Source organism: Perognathus longimembris, chromosome 28 (assembly GCF_023159225.1).
Source record: "Perognathus longimembris pacificus isolate PPM17 chromosome 28, ASM2315922v1, whole genome shotgun sequence".
NCBI classification, from domain to species: domain Eukaryota; kingdom Metazoa; phylum Chordata; class Mammalia; order Rodentia; family Heteromyidae; genus Perognathus; species Perognathus longimembris.
Genome location: NC_063188.1, coordinates 75296156 through 75302404, shown reverse-complemented (window position 1 = coordinate 75302404; position 6249 = coordinate 75296156).

The window sequence follows — 6249 nt, the reverse complement described above, 5'->3', positions numbered from 1 at the left end:
CTACTTTCAACGTTCCATGTGTATCTGTAGCTTCTATTACTGATGATGTTCTTGTAACACCTTCCTGTGGTTGTACCTACACTATCTGTGTATCTTATCTGAGTATATTGGAAACCATGTATACTGGTATTAGAACTAGGAAATTGAAAGGGAATACCAAAATCGAGAGACACAGGGTTAAAAAAGACAAACAACTACAAAAGCAATACTTGCAAAACTGTTTGGTGTAAATGAACTGAACAATTCATGGCGGGGGAGGGAAAGGGGGAGGGAGGAGGGGGGAATGAGGGATGAGGTAACAAACAGTACAAGAAATGTATCCAATGCCTAACGTATGAAACTATAATCTCTCTGTACATCAGTTTGATAATAAAAATTTAAAAAAAATAGAAATCAGGTTCTTGAAGAATTTGTACATCCACATTCACAATGGTATCATTCATAAATATTATTATATCAAAGGGTGGAATAGAAATCATGCAGATTTTCTGATAGATGGTAACCTAAAAGTAGCATATTGTTACATTTCAGATTCAGGGGAAGGACATTTATAAAAGACTTTATGAGTATAAGATGTACAAGAGAGGGGTTTATCATAACCTTTTCCATCCATGCACTCAAGGTACCTTGATCAAACTTCCACTGCTCATCTCTCTTCCTCATTCCCTTCCCTTTCTTAAAACAATTACCACGGAATTTAAGTTCTGATATGTGTGAGAATATGGATGAGTCTTGACCAGTAAATGTAATGAGTCAGTTGCATGAAAACAAATACTGTATGGTTCCACCCATGGAAGATAACCACAGTAGTCAATTTTATGAATACAGAAAGCAGAAGGGCTCCTTGCCCACGGCTGAGGGGAGAGAGGAGTGAGGAGTTGTTGAGTGGTTACACACCTTCAGTTCTGCAAGAAGAAATGAATTCTGGGGACTTGAGTGCCCAACCACATAAATGTACTTATTACTCAGGTATATATTTAAACATTTGTTAAGACTATATTTATTCATTTATTTATTATTTTTAGTTTAGTTTTTTTTTGTGTGTGTGTACCAGCCCAGAAACTTCAATTCAGAGCCAGGGGCCTTGTCTCTGGGCTTTTTTCCTCAAGGGTAGAACCATATCACTTGAGCCACAATTCCAGTTCCATGTTTTGTAGCCAATGGGAAATGAGTCTTGAGGCTTTCCTGCTTATGGTGGCTTCAAATCTTGATCTTTAGATCTCAGGCTCCTAAGTAGATAGGCTTACAAGTGTTAACCACTTGTACCTGGCTAGTTTGGGGTATTTTTTTTTTTAGTGATATATTCTCTGTCGAAATTAACTAAAGACAGAAATAGAACTGTGACTCAAGAAGCAGATTGCTAGACTTAAACAAAAAGCTCAGGAACACTTCCAAGTTGTGAGTTATAAGCCGTAGAGCTCTGTGCCCCCAAAAGAAGTCAATGACAGCTAGGAAAATGTGGTTCTATCTGTAATCCAAGCTACTGAGGCAGCTGAGATATAAGGATTACAGCTCAAAGCCAGTTCAGTCAGTAAAAGGCTAGGCGATTCTTACTTCCAATTAGCTAACCCAAAGCTAGAAATGGAGCTATGGATCAAATGGTAGAGTGCTAGTCTTTGGCAAAAAGAGGTAAAGGATATCACCCAGTCCCTGAGTTCAAGCCCCAGGGCCAGCACAACAACAATAGACAGTTTGAAGAGACAAATCCCAAGCTCCAAGAACAATCTAAGTAGGAGTCCTCCCCTGAGTGACTAGCACCATCTCACCCCCATACTTCCAGACTCTACATCTATGAGCCTCAACGAGGCCTAGAATTGCTGCTGTGGTGTTTGCCTCTGAGTGGGAATCCACCATTATAGTCTCCCAGTCACCTAAAAAGAAGAAGCAAACTGCCAGTGATACATAGGTGGCAGGCTGAAAAACCAGGATTCCCTAGGCTCTTAGAATCCATATGCATGGACTGTAGGAATCCTCAGAGGGCAAGAAGCAAACCATGGCTCCTAAAGATGAGCCCAAACACACATGGACTGTATGGGGGAGGTGCACTCTGGTCATCAGGATAGTTGGAGTCCCCTTGTTGGTCTAAGCTGTTTGTGACATGAGGTAAGTGAAAAGGTCCCTCAGAGGGCAACCTTCAAACATCACTGGCTACCTTCATCTCTGCCAGGAACAGACCAAGAGCCCAAATAACAATCTTCCCTTTAGCGACCAGCCTGCAAACCATCCAGGGTGCCCTTTTACATGAGTTTTGTCTGACATTATATTCTCAGAAATCTGAGCCCTGCAGCATCTGCCAAACTTTAGCTCCTAAGGGAACACACTCATCCCTTCCTGAGTAAGTGCTTTTTTTCCCAATGACATCATTGCAACAGGTTGTAATGTTCTACACAATGTATCTGCACCAGGCTGTATTCTGTATATCCATCCATTGATTCTAGGTATAGTGTTGGGGATTCATCTTGGCCTTAAGGGGGGAAGGGCGAAGAGAGCACTCCCGAGACGCTGGCCTTCCCCCAACCCTGGGGCAGTGTGGAAGTGAGCCACACCTATCTCCTTCTGGGTCCAGAACCAGAAGGGGTAGCTTTGAGACCATCCCCCACCTTGCGCCAGTGAGCACACAGGGCGGTACTATGGGAAGTGACATTAGCCCATGAGGGAGGTCCTTGGGAGCTGCTCTTGGATGGACAAGCTCGCCAGCCTATCGCCAGCTCATGCTCAATCCTTGTCATCACTACTATATTACTGTGAGCCCCTCCCGAATAAACCAGATTGCTCTCCGAAGTGTCTCCGAGATCCGTCTGCGCCTGGCTTCCTTGGTGGGTAAGGAGGGAGGAAAAGGGGATCTCGTTCGGCCACGGGCACCTTAGGCTAGCCCGTGTCCCTCGCTCCACCTTGGCCACCTGCTGGTCGGGTGCCCAGGGGAGAGGGTGAAAAGGGGAGCACTGATAAGGGAGTAAGCTTAGCATTCCCGCACCAGGGGAGGTAAATCTAGCCCGGCAGTATAGGTCATTCCACTGGGGCAATTCCTGATGCCCTCATAAGCAACCAGTTCACATTACAAGGCTCAGTTCCAAGCAACTGGGCCACGTTGTCAGAACTGGTTGTCCTCTATGATCTTCATGGCCAGAATATCCAGAAATTCCCTAGTTGCCACCACCACCACCACACTTGGGCAGGTACTGTTCTCCAAGACCTCCCTACACAGGTTTGTAATCATGGTTGCCATCCTGCCACATGAGCAGGTTCTGATCTATGCTGCAGTATTGTCCAGGTAGGGCCAGATCTCTGCAACCAGTCTACTAGAAAAGGCCCGGTTTTCCACACGAGTACACTGGGACAAAACCTGTTCTCCATGGTCACAGTACATGGCATGCCCAGTTCTCTGCAACCTATCTACTTTACCAGGCCCACTTCTCTATAGCAGTTCATCAGGATCAGTTTCTGATTTCTATGGCCAGGCCATCCAAGAATGTTGTGAATACCATAACATTATGGCGTGCCTCAATTTTCATGGATTCTCCATCTGTGTAGACAAGACCCTCTGCAACCAAACCACATGTCAGGTACTTTTCTCACTAGCAGTGTACCCAGGTCCAGCATTGATTGTTACAGTGATGTCCTCATCTCTTGTGTTCTTGCCACCAAGGTAAGATCTGACCTTAACAACCAGACCATTTGACCAGGCAATATTGTCCAGAGCATTTCATCAGGGAGTGGTTCTGATTTCATATGACTGGGCCATTCAGGAAGGCACTAATTGCCACCACTGCCTCCATTTGGTTGATTCTGACTACCATGATCCTGTCAGTCTCTGCAACCAGGCCATTCAACCAGGCCCAGTTTTCCACAGCAGTGTAGTTATGTCTAACTCTTTCATGTGGCTGTGTCAAATAGGGAAACTTGGATTTCTCCAACCATGCGATTCATGACACACCCTTTCTTCTGTAAAATGTAACCACCCAGGAGGGCTGGGAATATGGCCTAGTGGTTAAGAGCTCTTCTTATATACATGAAGCCCTGGGTTCGATTCCTCAGCACCACGCATATAGAAAAAGCTGGAAGTGGCGCTGTGGCTCAAGTGGCAGAGTGCTAGCCTTGAGCAAAAAGAAGCCAGGGACAGTGCTTAGGCCCTGAGTTCAAGCCCCAGGACTAGCAAAAAAATAAAAATAAACCCATAACCATCCAAGAAAGCTTTGATTGCTACCACTACCCCTCACAGCACATTCTTAGCCAAGCTACCCACATATTCTGTGTTCCCCAAGATAGTATTAACTGTGTAGGGATAAATTTTTGCAATTTGTCCAATTTGTCTGGTCTTGTCCCCAGAACTTCCTCAAGTAGACCCTGATCCCCATTTCCATCACATCCAGAAATTTCCTGATTGCAACTCCTGCCCCATTTGTGCATGTTGAACATCACTTCTGTGTTACTCAGTAAGGCTACTCAACAAGGGCCTGTTCACCACAGCAGTGTAGTTGAGTCGCAACCTGATACTTCAGCAGCAACTTTCAGGCATTACATATATATCTTCACAACTCATCCATTTTCCCAGGCCCTATTCTTCCCAGTAGAGAATCATCCAGCTGTGGTTTCCATGAAAGCACCACTCCATATGTCTAAAATTCACACACCAGGGCAATGCCTGACCACTCTCCACCCCCAGTTATCCTGCCAGTGCAAGCAAAGTTCCCTGCCACCTGGCTCTTCTGCAAGGCCCCTTAATCTTCTGCAAAGATTTTAGTTCCAACTCTCATCTACACAGGCATGATCCCCGGGCTCTCCACGTATGTGTAACATCCAATCCCAGAAACCAGGATATTCTAGGCCTCTTTCTCATCAGTATATCCATGTCATCATCCATTATCTCATTAGCCATGCTACCCAGATAGGCCACACTTCCGGGATCAGGTAATTCAGCCAGGCTGCCTTCTCCACAATTGTCCTTTGGGTATCAGCCCTGATTTCCTTGTTCCTCTGTCCCAAGTATGTCCTGGTCTCCACAGTGTGGCCTCCACCCCAACCCCTGATCTCTGTGGCCAGATGAACAGATCTGTCCTTGAATACCCTCATCTCTGAAATGTAGTCATTCTGTCACTTTGGGCTCCCATATGATATATATCAGGTACTTCACGTTGCACTCATGGCATCTCAACGACAGTAAATCTAGACCTCATCATCCATCTCAAAATAGTCCCATACCTATGCCAGTTTCTCCTGTAGGAAGTCAAAGCTTTACCAAGCTGGAAGATCCTGCTCTCCTCAGCCAGGCCAAATGAAGTGTCCCTGTCACAGGAAGTCAAGTAATCAGGCTAGACCCTGCCATTGCCAGGCAGGGAAACAAACAAAACAAGCCTTGCCCTCTTTTATATGTCTAAAGCACAAAGCCCTCCTCTAGTAGGTAGGCGAAATCCACAGACTCCAATCTTAAAAATCCAAGTCCAAACCAGCATCATTTTCTTCTCTATGGTTTTAAGTAAGGATAGGGATACCTGGTTCTGTTCTTGTAGAGCTCACAATGAAGGCTAATCAACACATCCTATACTCACCAGCCACAGTATATTACCAGGGCTTATATTAGTCAGGTGTAAGCACTTCACTTTTCAACTGTGACATACCATTAACCACCACCAAGAACAGTCAGACAAACCACCACCCAGGTGAAACTATTAGGCCTTGCCCTTCAAAGCCTCCATGCCAGGGCATTTCTTCCCTTGCAAGCTGCCCAAATTTACCAAACCCTGCTATCTATTTGGAATAAAAGCGAAGATCACTAGGCCTTGACTTTCTGAGCATACTAGCCAGGCTAAAACCCAGGCCATCCCCTACCCAGACAATGTGCATACTAGGCCCCACTTTCCACAGTCAGAGCACAACCACAAGATAATCCTCAATAGCTAGAGTGAAACATCATGCCTTGCCCTCTGCAAGCAAAAAAGAACCAGACCCTGTCCTATGTAACTATATAATATGACTGGGTACAAACCACACAGCCAGGAAAAACACACCATATTCTTTCATCCATAGCTAAGCTAACCCAGCAGTAGCCATACACCATAGCCAGGGCAAATCAACAGGCCTTGTACTTCAGAGCCCTCATGTCATGGGCAGGCTCTGTCTTTCAATGTATTGCCAATTTGCCACACCCTGATATCTACAGCTGCATTTGTGTCTGTACCGCATGCCCAGTCCTAAGAGCCATGCCACTCAAAAAAGGTCAGTTCCCTGCTGCCTCCCTTTTGCATCTGTGCT